At 47.1% G+C, this 21879-nt stretch overlaps 1 protein-coding gene across 1 annotated transcript in view; it reads left to right on the plus strand.

Annotated features, from left to right (window-relative positions):
- The first annotated feature begins 10028 nt into the window (after positions 1 to 10028).
- The window catches only part of LOC142022361 (opsin-5-like), a 57592-nt gene continuing 45741 nt past the window's right edge, over positions 10029 to 21879 (plus strand). The window contains exon 1 of the mRNA XM_075012122.1: positions 10029 to 10216. The gene's annotated coding sequence lies outside the window, so the exon portion shown is untranslated. The remainder of the gene's footprint in view (positions 10217 to 21879) is intronic.

Genomic DNA, 21879 nt, shown 5'->3' on the forward strand with positions numbered 1-21879 from the left:
GCAGCCCTTCATGGGCCAAAGTCAGACCAGGCTTAAGTTGGAACTTTGCTGCAATCAAAGTCACAGCCACTTATTCCAGGTCTGAACTTGGCTCTAAGAATTTATTGTAAAACTGTTGCAAGAGAATGATTTACAGAAATAAATTAATCAGGTAATCAGAACACAGGGGGGCCAGATCCTGACTGCGTGTAAATCACTGTAGCTCCATTGTGTTCAGTGGAACAATGCCAGTTTACACCAGCTGTTAATCTAACTGCGTGTCCATGTTCTAACAAAAGATATTTTGATGGGTAAGACTTGTTCTCTCACTTTACTGTTGTTCTTGCTGGAAGCTGAGGATAAAGCATCTGAACCTTTGTTCAATGCTGGACACAAGCTCCTCGTACAGGAACTTTCACTTACTGCTTCACTGAAGTCTCCAGCAGGGCATGCCAGGCCAGAAGGGACCATGCTAGCTGCGCATCCAGTCTGATTTTCCCACATAGCACATGCCAGAGAACTGTCCCAGAATGATTCCTAAAGCAGATCTTTTAGAAAGACATCCAATCTGGGTTTTAAAACTGCCAGTGATAGAGATTACTCTATGCCCTTTGGTCAGTTTTTCCAATGGTTACGCACCGTCAGAAATGTGTGCCATAGTTCCAGTCTAAATCTGGCTACCTTTGACTTCCAGCCATTGGATCTTGGTACACCTTTCTCTGGAAGAGCCCATGAGTTAATATTTGGCCCACCATGTATGTACTTGTACAAAGTAATTAAGTTACCCATTAACTTTCCCTTTGTTAAATTAAATAGATTGAGCGCCTGCAGTATATGACTATAAGACATTTTCTAATCCTTTAATCAGTCTCATGGCATTTCAATACATCCACTCCTATTTATCAGTTAAACCCAGCCCTGGGAGAGGGCTGAGATTGTGCCCACAAATGTGACATGTATCAGACAATTGGGGCCCAGCTGATGGCTGTATAAAGGAAAGACTCTTGCTCCAGCTGGGGAACAGGAAGGACCTAGTTGCTAGGAAAACTACAGTGGCTTCCTAATGCATAGCTAGGCTGGGGAAAAGGCAGGCAGGCAGGCTGGCTCTCAAGCTGGAGGGCCCGAGACCAGGGCTGTAGGGAAGCAGCCAGGGTATCAAAAGGCAGCTAGTCTACAAAACCCCTTCCTACTGATGAATTGCTATTCCAAACTATGGTTTGCCCTGTGACAAGGGCCTAAATGATGGCTGGCAGTGGGTTACTGAGACAAGGTGGGTGTAGGAAATTGATGTTCCCTGGGAGGAGAGGATCCCAGGGTATGGGGTGCTGCAAAAGGGCAGGAGCTTGATGGAAGGGAACTGTGGTTTGGGAAGGAAATGGGTGACATAAATAGTTGGAGAACAGTTAGCAGGTAACAGTGGGTGAGACGTCGGCCAGAGGAAGGAGCTCTAGAGGAGCTAATTCCTTTGTGACTATCAGGAGGTGCCATGGTTCTGTGTCATGCCCTGTTACAGACAGCATAAATAGACACTGCATTCTAGCAGTGGTCACACCAGTGCTAAATACAGAAGTAAAATAACCTTGCTAAACATAGGGGAGTTTCCCCTGTTTATGGATGTCAGGATTGCCTTAACTTTCTGGCCAGAGTATCACACTGGGAATGCCACTGATTACCTGCCTGGAGTCCAAATTCCTTTTCAATGGTCCTGCTTCCCCAGCTAGAATCCCCTAACCCATAAGCCTGGCTGACCTCCTTTGTTCTCAGAAGTGTACATCTATATTTTGTCATATTAAAAAAATATAAGCACTTGTGCCCAGTTTAAGAAACAGTCCAGATCACTTTGAATCTGTTCTCTTCATTATTTACCACTCCTGCACTTTGTGTGTCATCTGCAAACTCCGTCAGTGATGGGTTCATGTTTTCTTCCAATTCATTGATACAAATGTTAAAATGCACAGGGTCAAGATCTGATCCCCACTGAGGCATACCTGCTAGATGAGGGTCTCCTGTTACTGTTACATTTTGAGACCTATCAGTTAATCAGTTTGTAGCCCATGTAAAGTGTGTCATCATAATTTTATAGTCTAGGTGTTTTAATCCAAACATTGCACATCACAAAATAAATGCCTTTCAGAAGTCTATGCTATATCAACATTACTTCAGGTTGAACCTCTCTAGTCTGGTACCCTTGGAACCTGACTGGTGCCAAATGAGAGAATTTGCCAGACTATGGGATGTCAGTATTGCCAGCAGCATTACCAACCCTGCCACTGCTTACTGAGCTCTTAGAAGATATTTTGAGATGAATAACAGCCCTGAACACTGAGACCCAGGACTGGTGGCTTTAAAAAAGTTTTATGGGACCATGGGACTCTTGGCCACACTCCTGACAAGTGATTGTCTGGCTAACTAAAATCATGCTGAATTACGGATATTGCCAGTTGAGAGAGCTTCATCCTGTACCTTATTGACATGATCACGTAGAAAAAAACCTTTGTTCTGTTGCAGTATTTCTATTACTGTAAATGATCTCTCTCTGCCTTGGTGAAAGCTGCCTTCTGAAACTTCCCACAAGAAGATCCAGTTTGATAATCCAACACAGGATTCCAGGACTATCGCTGACATTTGAATACCTGAGAGAGGCAGGGAATTTTCAAAGTTATTGGAATGTTTAAATTATTTTAAAAACAAATAAGCTCAAATATGTTTTTGCTTTAAGAGCCACTGTTACTTTAAAAACTATGGTCCAGTTCTTCAGCTGATTTAAATCAGCACACTTCCAACAATGTTCCCTTTAGTATTTTCCATCCACCTGCAGATTTTTTTCATTCATGTGTGGAATAATTTATTTATGTGCACTGAGGCATGTGTGAATGTGTACCACCAGAAGAAACAAAACCTAACTGTGGGCACTCTGCTAATCAGCTGAGCAGAATTTCAGTCTCTCTTGTGTGGCTCCTCTGAGTGCTTATCTTATAGGAGACACTGGCCTCCAATGAGCTTAATGGAGGGAAGCCAGTTTATACCAGGGTTTGGTCCTGTATGTTATACACAAATACATTTCTTGATATATTACTAATAGGACTATCAATTAATCACAGTTAAATCATGCAATTAGCTAAAAGAGTTCATGATTTAAAAATGATTTGCAGTTTTAATTACACTTTTAAACAATAGAATGCCAATTAAAATATATTAAATAATCAGGATGCTTTTCTACATTTTCAAATATATTGATTTCAGTTACAACACAGAATATGAAGTGTACAGGTCTCTGTTCCCATTATTATTTTTGATTACAAATATTTACACTGTAAAAATGATAAAAGAAGTTGTATTTTTCAATTTAACTAATACAAGTACCATAGTGCTATTTCTTTATCATGAAAGCACAAGTTACAAGCATAGTTTTTATTATACAACTGCACTCAAAACCAAAACAATGTAAAACTTTAGCACCTACAAGTCCATTTAGTCCTTACTTCTTGTTCAGGCAATCACTAAGACAAACAAACAAACAACTTTGTTTACATTTATAGGAGATAATGTTATGAACTTCTTATTTGCCATGCCATCACAAAGTGAGAATAAAGTTCATATGGAACTTCTGTAGCTGGCATTGCGTGCCCCTTTGTGCTTTGGCCATCACTCTAGAGGACATGCTTCCATGCTGAAGACACTTGTATGAAAAATAATGCATCAATTGAATTTGTGATTGAATTCCTTGGGGGAGAATTTTGCTCTCTTTTGCCTGTATTCTGCCATATATTTAATGTTATAGCAGCCTTGAATGACATGTTTTTCGTTTCAAGAACACTTTCACTATAGATTTGAAAAACCGCAAAAAAGGTACCATTGAGATTTCTAAAGATCGCTAAAACACTCAGTCCTAGGTTTAAGAATCTAAAGTACCTTCCAAAATTTGAGAGAGATGAGGTGGGAAGCATGTTTTCAGAAGTCTTAAAAGAGCAACACCCCAGTGCAGAACCTATAGAACCCAAACCACCAAACATGAAAATCAGCCATCTGCTGTCAGCATCTGACTCAGATGATGAAAATGAACATACATCTGTCCACACTGCTTTGGGTCATTGTGAAGCTGAACCCATCATAAGGATGGCTGCATGCTTTGATAGTGAAATTGAAAAGTACAATTTCTTTCTTTTTTTTTTACAGTGCAAATATAAAATAAATTGAAAGTGAACACTGTTGTTATTGAAATTGATATAGTTGAAAGTGTTGAAAACATCCAAAATATTTAAATAACAGTATTCTGTTATTATTTAACTATGCAATTAATCACATAATTTTGATTTTTAATTGAATGACTAATCACTATTTTTTAAATTGCTTGACAGCCCTAATTACTAATCATACTTTACTTTGTTAACCATTCAAGAAGTTTAAAAGTCCAGGGTACGCGTTGCTATTCTGTTCTCTTTGTTTTATTTTTACATCTTCCTCAGCATGGACAATGAAAATCACACGGGCCACTTTTATTTTTTTGTAGACAATTTCACCTTCAGGTCTCAGTGGTGCAATGTTTGGCTTTCCATAGGCAAGCTTATTTGTTCAGAAAAAAGACTGATTACAGTGGAAATTATTAAATAAGTGGAAATGTTTCTACTGGTCTTCAGTTTCATAAAATACCATTTTAACCCAAATTTAAATTTTGGATTGAATAAAATTGGCACTGTTCCTTTAAATTAACATTTACCAAATTATTAATAGGACGTTACACAGCTGTGAAAGCTCCTGTTTACAGACAGACAGACAGACACACGCACGCACACACACACACACTTTCTCTCCTTTGTTGTACACAGCATCACTAATTTGTGAAGGTGGAGGGTTGCACTGAGTGATTGTCAGTTATGTGCTTATGTAATACTTAAGACAATTAGGGTGAGAAGATCTTGTATGCTGCACTGGAATCTTCTTGGAATGAGTCTTTACGGGTAATTTGGCTCTCAGACACCTGCTTCACAGTAGGGTTAAAAACTGAATTAACTTGTCAGCATACCAATCAGGTATTTAGTTTTGTCATTTTTCCCCTGAATCCTTTTAGGCTGCTGCCATTGGGGAGCTCTCTGCATTGCACAGAGGGCACGCTTCAACTGATCAACATTCAGCAGTTTCTTCACTGTCAGCCTGTAGTTACGTCATGAGGCTCAGCAGCAGTCAGTGATTGGCAGAATTCCTGCTCCTCTGAGTGGGCAGCTATAGATAGTCTGAGCATCACAGTGACCATTCTACATCTCTATAATCACTTGAGCTCTAGGGGGCCAGTAAATAACACTTGCACTGGTAGGATTTTCTAACAGTTAGAAAAGGGGACTAGGAATACAGAACGCTGGGTCGTATCTATCACTCTTCTGCTAACTCACATCCCTACTCTGTGCCTCAGTTTGCCTATTTGTAGAACAGGGCTAATGATACTGGGACAAATAGAGAAGGAAACCTCTACGTGCTACGGGAGGCAGCCCCTTCCGGCCCCGGCTGTCATGCATGGTCAGGAGGAGGGCTCTAAAGTGAGTAAGCTTTGGTACACCTGGAGGAAAGCCCTGAGAAGATTAGTTCCTGGAACAGCAACCCTCATACCAGAAACCTTCCAGCTCTGCTAGGTGTCCAACAAACCCAAGAGTAAGCCTGGCTCACCTACTCACCTGTAGGATTCCAACAAGCTGCTACCTAGGCACTATGAAGAAAGCTGTTTCCTTGGACATTTTTTGCCCTGCTATTGACCCCAGGAGGGGCTTTGTTTGTGGTGACCTGAACTTTTGCTTTTCCCTCTATCTAGAAATAAAACAAGTTGACCCATGAGAGTGGGGCCAGTACCACGAGTAAGAGACCTGGTGGATTCCGGGATGTTTGTAGAACTAAGCCCTGGCAGCTTCCCCAGTAGCTCTCTGCTAGCATGGCTTCCCCTGCCTAGAATCCGAGGGGCAGGAAGGTATAGTTGAAATAATACATCCTGGGGCTGTATTATTTCCCCATCATCTTCCACTGGGCCACAGAGGGAGACTATGTGCTTTCTTCCTGTCCTGCCTTCAGCCAGCAATCTTCTGCCCCTGCCCCTGCCCCTGCCCCACCCTAGCTCCCCTACCTTTCTCTGTGTGGACACAGGACCATATGGAGATCCCTCTAAAGGGTCTGAGGAGGGGGCAGTGAATGGTGCGTAATGGATGCCTGAACCACCCTGTCATGGTTGCATGGCTATCAGGGAGATGATGTGGTACTAGATCACACTGCCTTCTCCACATTAAAGCCTGTGCTACCAAGCTCATAGTTCTAAAATGTTTTTTGCCTGCCTGACCAAAGTGCAATTAATGGGTTCCAGGCAGCAAACTTAATTTTCCTCTGTAGACCCTTTACTAGAAATTTACTCAGCCAGCCCTTGATGGTGTCCTTTACAAGTTACTTTGTAAGTTCAAGGTGTTGTCCTTTTATGTGGGATGTTCCGTGTCCACTTGTTCAGGAACTGACTTCGCCATTCTTCTGCCATTGTATTAACAGGTTAAGAAAAAGGCTGTTATTTCAGCTCGGAGATTTACAGGGAGAGAAAACAATTAAAGCCTATACACAGTTTTCCTGGGGCCATGAAAGGTGATAACATACAGAATTCTCTTTTTCCAACCAAACACTTGAAAGAAAAAAAGATCAGGTAGATGTAAATATAAGAATAAGGTGAGACAATGTCTCTCCATGCCACTTTGTCAGCTATACAGGCCTACAGCCATGCGTCCCCTTGTCATAATGCCAAGATGACACACGGAGATATTAATATCCCATGTGGCACTGGCTCTCAGAAGTGAGAGGAGGGTGACAAGAAGTCATTGTCACCAATGACATCTTTGTGCTGGGAGGACTGTTTACTTTGCTACCATGAACAAGATGGTTTCAGGGACTAGCTTGTTTGTTTGTTTGTTTTAAATCAAATACAAATATTTGAGCCCAGAGCAATTGGAATTCTGACTCTATGGTGCTTCTGGATGAGCCTGCAAAGATTTTGCATGTGGGCTCAATTTGAGTAAACAACCTCATGTTGCTCTGGGCCACTGTGGCTCCCCACCGAGCCCTGAAAAATACCCTTCCAGCATAAGCTTTTCAATATCTAGCTGATGACAAGGCCCTCTTACCATGGAATGACCTCTGCTCTCTCAACTATTCTGTCCACTGGACTATCTTGCTTGCATGCCCATGCATAACCTCTGCTTCCACAGGACTTACGGCTCTTTGTGGCTAAACTTGTTTCCAAATGAGAAGAGTTGGTGTCAGCTCCTGGGGATGGTAGCTGTGTTTGAAAGAAATGGAAAGTCCTGCCCAGAAATATCTCCGAATAGCTATATAAATGTCAAAATGCTGATTAATCCCTGTCACCATCTTTTTCGTTCAGCAACTTCCACCACCACCTGGGATTTTGCTGTTCTGAGACAATCAGCTGTATCATTTCCCAGAAAGTGCCTGTGTAAAAAAACAGACTTTTTTCTTAAACTTAATCCAAGCTAACTCAGTTTAATAAGTGGCTAGTAGGACTTGGAAAGCATATAGATAGGTCCAGCATTTTCCGTCATTGCCACTTGCTGCCTCTGTGAGTGTGACTCACTTGATAAGAGCTTTGTTATCAGGTTTGCCACCCACAATACCAACACTAGTTTCCACTGTACAGACATACCTGGCTGTTAATGTTGACAAAGCTGAGACATACTATGCTTTCCCTAGTTCCACCTCTCCACAGTCCAGCACATGTACCTGCCTAATTTTCATATGTGTGGCCACAGTATCCCACTCAGGAAGCATGCTGTTGGCTCGCCCTTCATTACAGGATCCAATTCAAAATTGCCCTCCATAAATTTTTTTCAAATTGAGGCATAGATTAGTCCACATCACAGAGAAATTCAGCAGAAGAATCAAGAATAGACACCAGGAATCTTCCCTTCCATGCTCTGCGCTAGCCTTTTAGTGACTTTACCTACTTTTTAAAAACATCTAATAAGCCAAGGGCAATAACATCTGCCCATGGGTAGCTGCTGGACAGCTAATATAGAGTCTGAATTTAAAACAACATGGATGCACAAAATGGATGTGCAAAGCCACTTTGCCCATAGAAAAGCTATGTGTCTGGCCAAAGCATGGTACAAAACTATTGGGTTTGACTACAAGTCTCTGCAGCACATGAAGAGATACAAAATTTCAGCCACCAAAAGACAGTGAGGAACCAAGACTGTCATCGTTTGAAAATATGTTAAATCTGATCCCACCTCAATGAAGTTCATGAAAATTTTGCTGTTGATTTACATGGGAGCAGGCTTACAACTTTGCTGCTAAGTGGCTTAAGGATACAGTTAATGTCTGTATTTGACAGGAGAATGGAGTTCTCCAAACTGTATGGTCCCAGTCTCAAACTATAACCTGCTTGGTGAGTGCTTTCTTGTTTACATTGTCCCAGTCAGCACCCAAAGACACTCATATGGGGACAGTTTACACACTGTACATGTGTGACATGCTGTTGCACCTTAGAAATCATACGGCCTTATCTAGTGCTAGTTTTGTAATATTCCCGACCTCCCAGGATTCTTTTCCATCAATGAAGGATTGGTCCTTTTGGGACAAGTGCTCAGCTCATCTTTTGTTTATGTAGGGGCTTAAAAGAGTTTTTGGTGCATGAGGCAACAAAGGCTAAGCCTGTGTCTCTGTGATACACACTACTATAGTCATGAGGCTGGCTCAAGTCTGTTTGGGAGGGTCTGCCTGCTTAGGAACTACACTGTTAGTTGAATTCCTTTAAAAAAAATCTTAAAGCTTCAGTTATTTGCAGTTAACTGGATTTTGAGGACCTTTGGAAGTACAACTGAAGAGCCCAAATCACAGTTAGCTGGCAACACTTATATGCTTTGGAGCTTTGAAAATGAACAGCGGGATTTTTGAAATGGCTCCCATAGCTAATTGGCAAGCAAAGAAGAACTCTTCAGGTGGAGAGGAGGAACAGTTGCAAAGGGGTAAATGATGGTCATGACTAGGGATGTACCAAGCAGAGCTGGGACAACTGCTTTGAATGAAAAACAGAAGCTGGCGCTGATCATGGCAAGGGACACTTCATTCACTCTGTGGAGCAGCTTCCCCTTCTCTGAGGCTATGGCTACATGGCAGACCTATTGCAGGATACCTTGGTATCCCAAAAAAGCTAACTGCATCTTTGAGACATGCCCTTTATCCCTGTACTCCTCACTGCAGGAGGATTAAAGGATGCTTGGAAATAGCGCATTATTTAGACAGCACCATTTGCCAAAGTAGCCTATTCTGAAAGAAACTCGAAATAAAATACACGATTTGCGCTATGCAAATTGTATATCTTGAGTTTAGGGTGCCATGTACACATAGCCTGACAGTCCCATGGGACAAATCCCTGCTACTCCATAGATATCGCCTTTATAGTCACACACATCCACCTCCCCAGGGACGTGAATGCAGGTATCCCGGGCTCATTTTTGCTTGTGGGTGTGGACACAGATTTTGTGTGTGGAACCTGGCACGCCTGCGGGTACCCACTTTGTAGCCCCAGGGCGTCCAGCTCCAGGGGAGGGGCTGGGGAGAGCCCTGCTCATTTCTGCAGCTGGGGATGGGGCTACACGCAGGGCCCTGCGGGAGGGGCAGAAGGGCGGTGGCTGTGAGACCCTGAGGGACCAGGTGTCTATGTTGGATCCTTCACTCATGCCCAGTCCCAAACCAGCCGGCGAGGCAGGGGGGTTGGATGGCCGGGGCCGAAGGACTCCAGGGGGCTACTGCCAGCTGTGCCGAGGCGCACGTCAGCGCTCCGTGCCTCAGTTTCCCCCCCAGTACCGCAGCCGGGGGCGGGGAGGGAAGGTGCTGTGGGAGCCCGGGCTGGCTGGACGGTGGTGCCCGCGGCCCCTCCCCGGGGCGTTCAGGCGCAGCGGCGCCTTGCCCGGGAGGGGCTGCTGCCGGCAGAGGGGTCCCCGTCCCGTCCCCTCCCGTCCCGTCGCGCCGCGCCCCCTCGCTCCCCTCCCCCCGCCTGCGGCGGCTGCGAGCGCTGTCCGCGGGCTGCGGGTGCTGATCGGCCGGGCGGGGGCTCGGCTCGGCTCGGCTCGGCGCCGCTCCCTGAGCTCGCGCGGCCCCTTCTTGCGCCAGCCGCGGCCATGGGCGCCGCCCGGGCGGGCAGAAGTTCGGCGCTGCGGGGGACCGGGCGGCCCGGCTGAGGCGCGGAGCCCACGCGGGAAAGGTGAGGGGCGGCCGGGGCTGGGGAGACCCCCCGGGCAGGGCTGTGCCTGAGCGCGGGCCCCCAGCGGGCTGGGAATGCGCCGGGGCTGGTGTGTGTCAGGAGAGCCCCAAGTTCGGGGTGGGTCTGAGACACCCCCGCCCCCACCAGCCGGGACGGTGCCCGGGACCCCTTCCCCCAGCCGGGGCCGCGTGAGAGAGACAGACAGACAGACAGACAGACAGACATTCCCCGCTGGGGCTGTGTGTGTGTGTGTGTGTGTGTCAGAGCCCCGCAGCTGGGGCTGTGTGTGTGTGTGTGTCTCAGAGCCCCCGCAGCTGGGTCTGTGTGTGTGTGTGTGTCTCAGAGCCCCCTCAGCTGGGGCTGTGTGTGTGTGTGTGTGTGTGTGTGTCTCAGAGCCCCCTCAGCTGGGGCTGTGTGTGAGTGTGTGTGTGTGTGTGTCTCAGAGCCCCTCAGCTTGGGCTGTGTGTGTGTGTGTGTCTCGGAGCCCCCCCAGCTGGGGCTGTGTGTGAGTGTGTGTGTGTGTGTCTCAGAGCCCCTCAGCTTGGACTGTGTGTGTGTGTGTCTCAGAGCCCCTCAGCTTGGACTGTGTGTGTGTGTGTGTCTCAGAGCCCCCCCAGCTGGGGCTGTGTTTGTGTGTGTGTGTGTGTGTGTGTCTCAGAGCCCCTCAGCTTGGGCTGTGTGTGTGTGTGTGTCTCAGAGCCCCGCAGCTGGGGCTGTGTGTGAGTGTGTGTGTGTGTGTCTCAGAGCCCCCCAGCTGGGGCTGTGTTTGTGTGTGTGTGTGTCAGAGCCCCCCAGCTGGGGCTGTGTGTGTGTGTGTGTGTGTGTGTGTCAGAGCCCCCCAGCTGGGGCTGTGTGTGTGTGTGTGTGTGTGTGTCAGAGCCCCCCAGCTGGGGCTCTGTGTGTGTGTGTGTGTGTGTGTGTGTGTGTGTGTGTGTCAGAGCCCCCCAGCTGGGGCTGTGTGTGTGTGTGTGTGTGTGTGTCAGAGCCCCCCAGCTGGGGCTGTGTTTGTGTGTGTGTGTGTGTGTGTCAGAGCCCCCCAGCTGGGGCTGTGTGTGTGTGTGTGTGTGTGTCTCAGAGCCCCCCAGCTGGGGCTGTGTTTGTGTGTGTGTGTGTGTCAGAGCCCCCCAGCTGGGGCTGTGTTTGTGTGTGTGTGTGTGTGTCTCAGAGCCCCCCAGCTGGGGCTGTGTGTGTGTGTGTGTGTGTCAGAGCCCCCCAGCTGGGGCTGTGTGTGTTTGTGTGTGTGTGTGTCTCAGAGCCCCCCAGCTGGGGCTGTGTGTGTGTGTGTGTATGTGTGTGTCTCAGAGCCCCCCAGCTGGGGCTGTGTTTGTGTGTGTGTGTGTGTGTGTCTCAGAGCCCCCCAGCTGGGGCTGTGTTTGTGTGTGTGTGTGTGTCTCAGAGCCCCCCAGCTGGGGCTCTGTGTGTGAGTGCCTCAGAGCCACTCACCTTCAAGCTTGGGCTGGGGGCGGGTGTTAGCGTGTCAGACCCCTCCAGCCCGGGACTGTGCCAGTGACACGCTCCCCCCTCTGACTCAGCGCGGCTGGTGGGTGACCCCCGCCACGCGCGGAGCCGGGGCTGCGGTAGTGGGCGAAAGAGAGCGACACCCCCCGGACCTGGGGCTGCGAGTCCCCCCGAGCAGCTTCTGCCGTGGGAGTGAAAGCGAGCGCCCGCCGGGTGGGGACACCTGTGGTGGGCTCTCCCCCCGCGGGGGCTCTGCCTCCCTGACAGCGGGCGGGGGGGGGGGGTAACCCCGCCCTGGGAGCTGCTCAGGTGCGGGACAGCTGATCCGGCGGGGGCGGGGAGAGGTTAGGGGAAAATGCCTCGTCCGCCGCCCGGGTCCCGCTCCAATAACCATCCCGCCTCGGGCCAGGTCCCCGCACCTGCGGCCAGCTCCGCGGCTTGTTCCGCACGGGGCCGGGCTCCCCCTGCGGGCTGGGAACCTCGCTCCTCGATCGCCCCGCACTCTGCAGCCATGCAGCGGGGCTCGGGGGGCCCGTCTCACCGCCCCCTGCAGGGCCGGGGCCGGGGCCGGGGCCGCTGGAAAGCCCTGGCAAAGGAGCGGGAGAGATCCCAGGCAGGGGCCTGAGCCAGAGCGAGCTGCGAATCCCACCCCCGGGCGGTTCCCCACAGCCGCCAGCGCCGGACGCTGGCTGCTGCCCTCGGTCTGCGCTGCCCTCCGTTTTCTTCCGCCTGCTCCAGCACCTGCGTCAGCGACTGCTCGGAAAACTTCCTCTCCCTTTGCAGTCTGATTACCGCGAGGGAAAGGAGCGTTCCCAGACCTCCTCTTCTGGGAACTGGGCTGGGCCATGGCCCTGACATCCAATTCCGCAGCGCCGCTGCACAGCCAAAGAGGAGGTGGCTGAAAGGTGCAGCGCTGGGGCCAGGGAGGAAGAGACAAGAGGGAGTCTCTCCTCCTCCCCTGGCGGCAAAGAGGATTTAGGGTGACTCGACAAGAGTTTCATTTTTTCCCCTCTGAGATGACATAAGCCCCCAGCAGCCAACACTGTGAAACCAGCTATGTCAGGGGCTGTGACTGACAAAGGATTTCGGGCTTCAGCACAACAGGTCCAGTACAGAGCAAAGGGCTACAAGCTTCCCGCCTCCTGCCTGCCACAGTACTACAAGCCCTGAACTCAGGGATCAGCTGCGGCTGGGCTGAAATGTTAGATTAGTCCTCTGCCTAGAGTTCCAGCAGCGGTAGGGGAGGTTACAGTGTGATAGTACAAGCCAGGAAGGGGATAAAGATCCACCAGTCTATTTTCCATTGGTCAGCAAGCGACCATTTAAGAGCTATGATTTTTAGTGACTACAGCCCTAGGCTGGGTTTGGAACACTTATATCTAGTCCTGGACCAATCTCCCTGGAACTGGTCCATCCCATCTTAGATAAAAGAAATGAATTCCATGTCTGCTAGGTGCAGAGGGGGCTGGGGGAAAAGATGTGAGGGTCCCAAAACTAAGGTAGCTAATGGAAGACTAATTTTTTTCCTTGACATTTTCTCCACTGATTCTAGTTTAACTTGCTCACCAAAATCTAGAGCAAGGTAAGTGTTAAGGGATAGTTGACAGGCTAAAGTTGATAAATTTTCTTACTGATCTGTAACTGATTGTAGTCAGTATTGATAATATCACTGTAATAGATACTTTTATCAATGCTGAGAAAACTATGTTTTACAAATGACACTAGCACAACCATACAAATAGGGCATACATAAATAGAAATCCATATCCTAGTGGTTTTCCCAGCTTAATTTCATGTAAGGACATCTGTAGCTCCCTTAGTGTAGTGTACTTTATACACTTATCTCCTCCTGAAGCATGCCTTTGGATCTTCAACAGAGGGCATCTTGCTGCACACAAGATCTGATGGGAAACTGTTTCACCTTGCAAGGCTGAAAGCTAAGTCTAAGGTGCGAGAAGTCCTCATCAGAGACATGTTGTTTGCAGACGATGCTGCTGTAGTGTCTCACACAGAAGACCAGCTTCAAAAACTGCTGGATCAGTTCTCCAAAGCGTGCAAGGACTTTGGGCTTACCATCAGCCTAAAGAAGACAAACGTACTCGGTCAGGATGTTGCTGAATCCCCATCAATCAGCATTGACAACTATACGTTAGAGGTCGTCCACGAGTTCGTTTACCTCGGGTCCACCATCACTGACACCCTGTCATTGGACACTGAGCTAAACAGGAGGATTGGAAAAGCAGCCACAACTCTGTCCAGTCTCATCAAGAGAGTGTGGAATAACAACAAGCTGTACACTCACACCAAAATGCGAGTGTACAGAGCCTGCATCCTCAACACCCTCCTTTATGGCAGCGAGACTTGGACCCTGTATGCCCTCCAGGAAAAGAGGCTGAACGTCTTCTACTTGCGCTGCCTCAGGCGCATCCTTGGAATATCATGGAAGGACAGAGTGACCAACACCGCCGTCCTCGAGCAAGCTGGAATCCCAACCATGCACACCCTCCTCAGGCAGCATCGACTCTGCTGGCTTGGCCACGTCCACAGGATGAATGATGGAAGGATTCCAAAAGACATCCTGTATGGTGAGCTAGCCTCTGGCAAAAGACCTCCTGGACGCCCCCAGTTGCGCTACAAAGATGTCTGCAAGAGAGACCTCGGAGAGGTAGACATCGAGCTGGACAACTGGGAAGAACTAGCAGACGACCGCAGCAGGTGAAGGCAGGGGTTACACAAGGGTCTTCAGAAGGGCGAGATGAAGATCAGACAGCTAGCAGAGGAGAAGTGAGCACACAGAAAGCACAATAAGGACTTGCCAGACACCCACCACATCTGCAAGAGATGCAGCAAGGACTGTCACTCTCGTGTGGGTCTTCATAGTTACAATAGACGCTGTAAATGAAGTCCTCAAGTGAAACTTTAAAGGATGCAATCCATAGTCTATGCAGACTGAAGGATGCCTACTACTACTACTACTACTACTACTACTACTACTAACTCCATGCAGAAATAAAACATTGGAAAAATTGCAAAACTTTAGTGTCTGCAAGTCCCTCAGTCTTACTACTTGTTCAGCCAGTCATTCAGACAAGCATGTATATGTTTTTTGAGAGATAATGTTTCCCACTTATTTACGATTTCACCAGAAAGTGATGCAATACTCCAGCTGATGCTTAATCAGCACAAAGTAGAGTGGAAGAATTACTATTTGTGTCCTGCTTAAAACGCTCCTGCGAATACATCCTGCTAATGTGGTTTGTTTGTTTTTGTTTGTTTAATTGCTTGTAACAATGTTACACTCTTGACTCATATTTTAACTAGTGACACTGACTCTCAGATCCCATTCCATAGTACTCCTTCCTAAGCAGTCATTCCCTGGTTTTGTGTGCAATTGGTAGTGCCTTCCTAAATGAAATACTTTGCATTTGTCCTTACTGAATTTAATCCTATTTACTTTGAACCGCTTCTCGAGTTTGTCCAGACTATTTTGAATTTTAATCCTATCCGCCAAAGCATTTGCACCCCTCCCAGCTTGGTGTGGCCTGCAAACTTTATAAATGTACTCTCTGTGCTAAAATTGCTAATGAAGATTCTGAACAGAACCAGAACCGGAACTCATCCCTGCAGGACCTCACTTGATGTGTCCTTCCAGGGCTGTCCCTAAAGGGGTCTGGGGCATAGGCAGTAGGTTTCTTCTGCTGCAGGGTGCTCTGCCAGGCCCCACCCCCCACTCCATCCCTTCTCCCAAGGCCCCACCCCTGCTCCCCCTTTTACCATCTGCACCCCACCCTGTCTCTTCCTCACTCAGTTCCACCCCCTTCTCCAAGCACATTGCTCTCTCACTCCTCTCCCCTTCCCCCAGGTGCCTCCTGATGCTTCACTTGATCCATGGCAGGTGATGGCTGCTGGGAGGGAGGGGGAGGTGCTGATCAGTGGGGCCCACCAGTGGGCCAGATGTGCTGAGAGGAGGGAAGATTCTGGTGGGGGGCAGCAGGTGGCTGCTCCTGCCACAAAGTATAGGCCCCCAGAAGTGCTTTGGCCCTTCCAGCTTGACCGTGGACCACTGTTAACTATTCTCAGAGTGCCTTCCTATCAGTTTCCTTACTGTAGGTCCATCTTGGGCTACAGCTACACTACTGCAGAAGATCGACCTGCTCAGGATCAGTTTGATTTCATGCACATTTGAAATGATGCACTCAGGGGTCAAAGTGACTCCTATTCTCCTCTTGAGAGGTGAGGAATAAGGAAGGTCAAAGGGAGAAACACCCCTGTCAATCTTCCCCTGTGTGGACAGACATGGTAGTTGACAGCAGATGTCAATTTTAAGTACGCAATTGGCATAGCTAAAATTGTGTACCAGCAGTGGACTTCTATGTCTACTGTAGACAGACCCCTTAGGTTTTATTTCTGATGCTATGTTTGCACTAGACACAAAGTTGCCCACCGATACACAATTTAGCTGAACCAAATGCATAGCTAAAATTGATTTATCCGTGGTCAACTGCCATGTATGTTGACACGGCAGAAGGTTGACCTTCCTTATTCCTCACTCAGTGTTGACCCCTGGAGCATCATTTTGTGTATGGGCCAAATGAAACCCCAAAAGATCAACCCCGAACAGGTCAATCTTCCTCTGCAGTGTGACTCTAGCCTGAGACTCTGCTTATGCATAGTTCTGTCTTAGAGCTATCTTTCATTCTTCACTGGGAGCATTTGATAAAGAGACATGCTGTACAGTACACAGCACATTATTGCATGATTGCAGTATTCCTGCAAGGTATGTACAATTTAAGAAAATTCCAATAAAGAGATTATTTAAGAAGTTAACGAGGAATATACTGGTGGTGGAAGGGTAAAAATTAAACTATCATAAGTCTGAATTTGAGATAGTAGTACTAGTAGTAGTAGGCATCCTTCAGTCTGCATAGACTATGGATTGCGCCCTTTAAAGTTTCAATTGAGGACTTCATTTACAGCGTCTATTGAGACTATGAAGACCCACACGAGAGTGACAGTCCTTCTGCATCTCTTGCAGATGTAGTGGGTGTCTGGCAAGTCCTTATTGTGCTTTCTGTGCGCTCGCTTCTCCTCTGCTGCCTGTCTGATCTTCATCTCGCCCTTCTGAAGACCCTTGTGTAACCCCTGCCTCCATCTGCTGCGGTCGTCTGCTAGTTCTTCTCAGTTGTCCAGCTCGATGTCTACCTCTCTGAGGTCTCTCTTGCAGACATCTTTGTAGCGCAACTGGGGGCGTCCGGGAGGTCTTTTGCCAGAGGCTAGCTCACCATACAGGATGTCTTTTGATATCCTTCCATCATTCATCCTGTGGACGTGGCCAAGCCAGCGGAGTCGACGCTGCCTGAGGAGGGTGTGCATGGTTGGAATTCCAGCTTGCTCGAGGACGGCGGTGTTGGTCATTCTGTCCTTCCATGATATTCCAAGGATGCGCCTGAGGCAGCGCAAGTGGAAGACGTTCAGCCTCTTTTCCTGGCGGGCATACAGGGTCCAAGTCTCGCTGCCATAAAGGAGGGTGTTGAGGATGCAGGCTCTGTACACTTGCATTTTGGTGTGAGTGTACAGCTTGTTGTTATTCCACACTCTCTTGCTGAGTCTGGACGGAGTTGTGGCTGCTTTTCCAATCCTCCTATTGAGCTCAGTGTCCAACGACAGGGTGTCAGTGATGGTGGACCCAAGGTGAACAAACTCGTGGACGACCTCTAATGTATAGTTGTCAAGGGGATTCAGCATGGAGTTATGTAATACAAATAGCTCTATTTGTAAGTTGCATATTCATGAACTGTAGTGTGATCTCACTGTCTTGTATCAGGCTGTCATGGGGTGAACTCACTACCACAGCACCTCCTGCCGGTTGGACAGGGAATTAGTTCAATCTCCAACCCAGTGCCTCCCTCTGGCTGACGTGTCATCCACCACCCGCTCTCTCCACACAATCTAGTCTCTGGACCCACGTTGCTCCCTAGATTGCAGCATGTCCTTCAGGACATTGCCCTCTGGCAGTGCCTAGTGGACTAGTCTCACACTCCCTTCTGGGGGACTCAGCAGTCTTGGTTCCGGGCACCCATCACTGCGACCCAGCGCAGCCTCAGTCTAACCCCTCCACCTTGGGCACAAACTACAGTCCGTAATGGCCAAGCTGGTGGGTGGCCAGGTGCAGTAAGAGGGGGAAGGGGAGGGACTTAGGCCCACCAGCTTCTCTGAGTCCCAGCCTAGAGACCCTTTGGCAGCAACCTTGTCCTGACCTCCTCCTCTCTCCCCTTTACTGCCTTACTCTGAGCTACTTCCCCTTTGCATCTTCCAGACCTCTGTCAGGGCCAGCAGCCTGGCAGGTGTCAGGACCTTCCTGCCTCCCCTTAACCTGCCCTGTACTGCCCTAACTAAAGTGCTGGCTCCTACTGGGAGCAAGTCCTGCACCTCCCATGGTTCAGGACCCCACTGACCCAGCTCTGCTGGAACAGCTCCAGCAAGCTGCCCTCTGATTGGCTGCTTGTAAGCCCTTCTCTAATTGGCTGGGGGTACTGCACAGGCTCCCTCCAGGCTGTATTAACCCTTTCCTTGCAGGAGTGGGGCAACTTCCCCACAATGGAGGTGAACTGAAAAAAGTCTATACAGTGCAAATATTTATAGTCAAATATAATACAAAATGAGCAATGTACACTTTGTATTCCCTTTTGTAATTGAAATCAATGTATTTGAAAATGTAGAAAAGTATCCAAAAGTATTTAATAAATTTAAGCTAGTATTCTATTAACAGTGCAACTAACACTGCTATTAATCACAATTAACTTTTTGGGTTAAATCGCATGAGTCAAATGCAATTAATTATCAGCCCTAAACTGAATGCATGTCACTTGGAGATTCTTTGCATTTTCTATCTGTTATGCTTTTGAGAAAACACATGAAGCACTTCCTCATGAAATTCCAAAGAGGAATTCAAAAGTTGATTAATAATGCATGGGGGCAGGGGGAGGGAAGAAATCACTACCTTACCATTGCAGCAGTAGCATGGTAATCCTGTGGATATTAGAACTTGGGGGTCTAATAGGTTTAGCCATAGAATCAATTAAAATGCTTAGACACAAAAGGAAAATGAGGAGTAAGCTTCGAAGGACATTTATCATACAAAGTACAGAGAGATTGGATTGTCATTAGCTGTGAAATTAAATACTGTGAAACAGCTTTTTCATTCTGGCAATTATGAAAACACCTTAAGAAAGCAGTGTTCTCATCCCAGTTCTCTTGCCCCTTTCCATACATTCAAGTAAATAGGAGAGGCCAGCTGGGTTCTGTTGTGCTATAAGAGAGCACCTGGAATTCAGAAATTCATTTTAGGTGATGAGGAGTGGAGGGAGAGTTGGCCTTCTGCTCCTTTATGTTTCTTTGGGATAGAGAAGGTTAATCCTGGAGGCTTTTCTATTTTATTCTGCTTGCTTTTCATGTTAAAAAGCACCTCTCTGGGGTGACAAACTCAAACACTAGTGAACTGGTGACAAGAGCCAAGAGAGCAATACCTGAACTGTTAAAGGCAGAAGTGTCTTTTCCATAGGGTACTTAAAGCTTTGGGCTGGGCGGGGGAGGAGATTGGATTTAATACTACTTGTCATTAATGGTTAATTAACATTGTTGGCTAAAGGAACCCTTTATGAAAGATCCAGAATCCTCACCCCTTCCATTAAAGTAGTAGAGCAACAAACCAGAGTCTTCCCAGAAATTCTCCAGCAAGACCAAGGAAGATCACACCTGCCAGTTTTTCCAAGATAGGAAAACAACTAGTATTATGTATCGGAGGGGCAGCCGTGTTAGTCTGGATCTGTAACAGCAATGAAGGGTCCTGTGGCACCTTATAGACTAAGAGAAAAGTTCTGAGCATGAGCTTTCGTGAGCACAGACTCACTTCATCAGATGCTGGTCTTGGAAATCTGCGGGGCCAGGTATAAATAAGCCAGAGCAAGGGTGGGGATAACAAGGTTAGCTCAGTCAGCAAGGGTGAGGCTCACCACCAGCAGTTGATCTGGAGGTGTGAACACTAAGGGAGGGGAAGCTGCTTTTGTATTTAGCCAGCCATTCAGTCTTTGTTTAAGCTTGAGCTGAGGGCATCGAATTTGCAGATGAATTGTAGCTCAGAAATTTCTCTTTGGAGTCTGGTCCTGAAACTTTTTGCTGTAGAATAGCTACTTTTAAGTCTGCTACTGTGTGGCCTGGGAAATTGAAGTGCTCTCCAACGGGTTTTTGTATATTGCCATTTCTGATATCTGATTTGTGTGCGTTTATTCTTTTACGTAGAGACTGTCCAGTTTGTCCGATGTATATAGCAGAGGGGCATTACTGGCACATGATGGCATAAATTATATTGGTAGATGTGCAGCTGAATGAACCCACGATGGTGTGGCTGATCTGGTTAGGTCCTGTAATGGTGTTGCTGGTGTAGATATGTGGGCAGAGCTAGCAACGAGGTTTGTTGCATGGATGGGTCCCTGAGTTAGAGTGACTGTGGTGCGGTGTATAGTTGCTGGTTAGGATTTGCTTCAGATTGGCAGGTTGTATTATGAACTAGTATTATGAAAGCCTCTCTTTATCCATCACAAAGAAATGAAAGAGATACTAGCTCAATTTGTTTTGGAGTGCACTAGGATGTAACTGGACAGAAGAGCAGCAACAACACAGGAGGGGTTGTAGCCAGGAAAAGGGGTGTGGCTGAGGTTTATGTGGGCCTTTTATGCAATTGGCATCCAGAAAAAAATTACAGCTGTTTTCAGGCTGCATTTAGTTATGCTGGAACCCTGGCACAGCATAGAACAACCCAGGATTGTGGGAACATCTATGTGGTTTGAAGTCACCTTTGCGCTCCATTTTTTGATCAATGTTGAGTTCTCCTTGGCTGGATCGCATGCTGTGGACACAGATTAAATAGCTGTATCCATTCAAATCTCACTATGCCTGACAATTTACAAGAGGAAAAAAGTCTCAGGCTGTCAATCTGCAGGTCACACCCTCTGATTTGGAAATTAGCAAGAGGAAGCTTGCTGGATTTCTAGTTTCCATCAGTCTTACAGAGTGGACAGTCATTTTCACTATAAATCAATGAAGGAAAGCCTGTGGGAAAGGTAAGGGGTACTTAGCATGACACAAGCATGGAGGGAGTGAACTGATTCCCTTGTTTATTTAGTTCATACTAAGAACAAGTATATAGTTTCACAGAGTTAACATTAGTTGTTTTGATTTCCTGTGCTGATCTGATTCTACTTTTTTGCTGCAAACACAGCATGTTGTGACTTTTTGCATCCTGTTTCTTAGGACACACTCATGTAGGCAGCAAAACAAACCAGCAGTCATGTAGCACTTTAAATACTAACAAAATAATTTATTAGGTGATGAGCTTTTGTGGGACAGACCCACTTCTTCATAGCATAATTACCTAAGGAGGATCAGGTAGTTTCCACTCTGCCCAGAACAAGTATAGTAGGTGCATGTGTAACTCAGAGGCACTACAAATGGAGGAAGGTCTCTGCTATGCAGCCTTGGTTGAGAGCCAACAGCGACTGTAGGGGTTAAAGTCATGTGTCTCTACCACATGAGTTCAAAGCCAGCTGGCTTTCAGCTAAGGCTATAGAGCAAACGTCCCTCTCCCTTGTTAGTGTTCTCAGTGCCCCAGGGTTACATATGGAGGCCTCAAACTTCAGACCCTGTTACGGATGTATTTTGCTGTTGCAGAGACAACTGTGACATTTTCTACTGCACTTCATGCAGCTAGGAAAGCTACAGAAAAACAGGGAGGGGACAGGGAATAAATCTAACAGTTGTGAATTACAAATGCTTTAAGAACCAACCATCATGCCAATGAGTATGTTAAAGATGGACTGGATTATCAGTATGTATTACCATTATGCCAGACCAATAACTGCAGAACAGCAACACTCATTGAACAAGACAATCAAGAAAAAATTATATTAGCTATGAGTCCAATTAATGATTAAAAGCACATACTAATGAGGGAGTATTTTTCTTTCGTGAGAACTTTTACGGTGTTTGGCGTTGCCTCTTTGACACCAACTTCATTACAGTGGAAGACCTCCAGGATGAACATTTTAACTGATTGTTTTTTCATGATTTTACTGCCAGTTTATTAACACAGAATGAAATTTTAAGACTCATTGTCAAAAATGCAGTCTTGTAAGTACATATCAAAAACC

This window comes from Carettochelys insculpta, chromosome 17 (assembly GCF_033958435.1).
Source record: "Carettochelys insculpta isolate YL-2023 chromosome 17, ASM3395843v1, whole genome shotgun sequence".
In the NCBI taxonomy this organism is placed as follows: Eukaryota; Metazoa; Chordata; order Testudines; family Carettochelyidae; genus Carettochelys; species Carettochelys insculpta.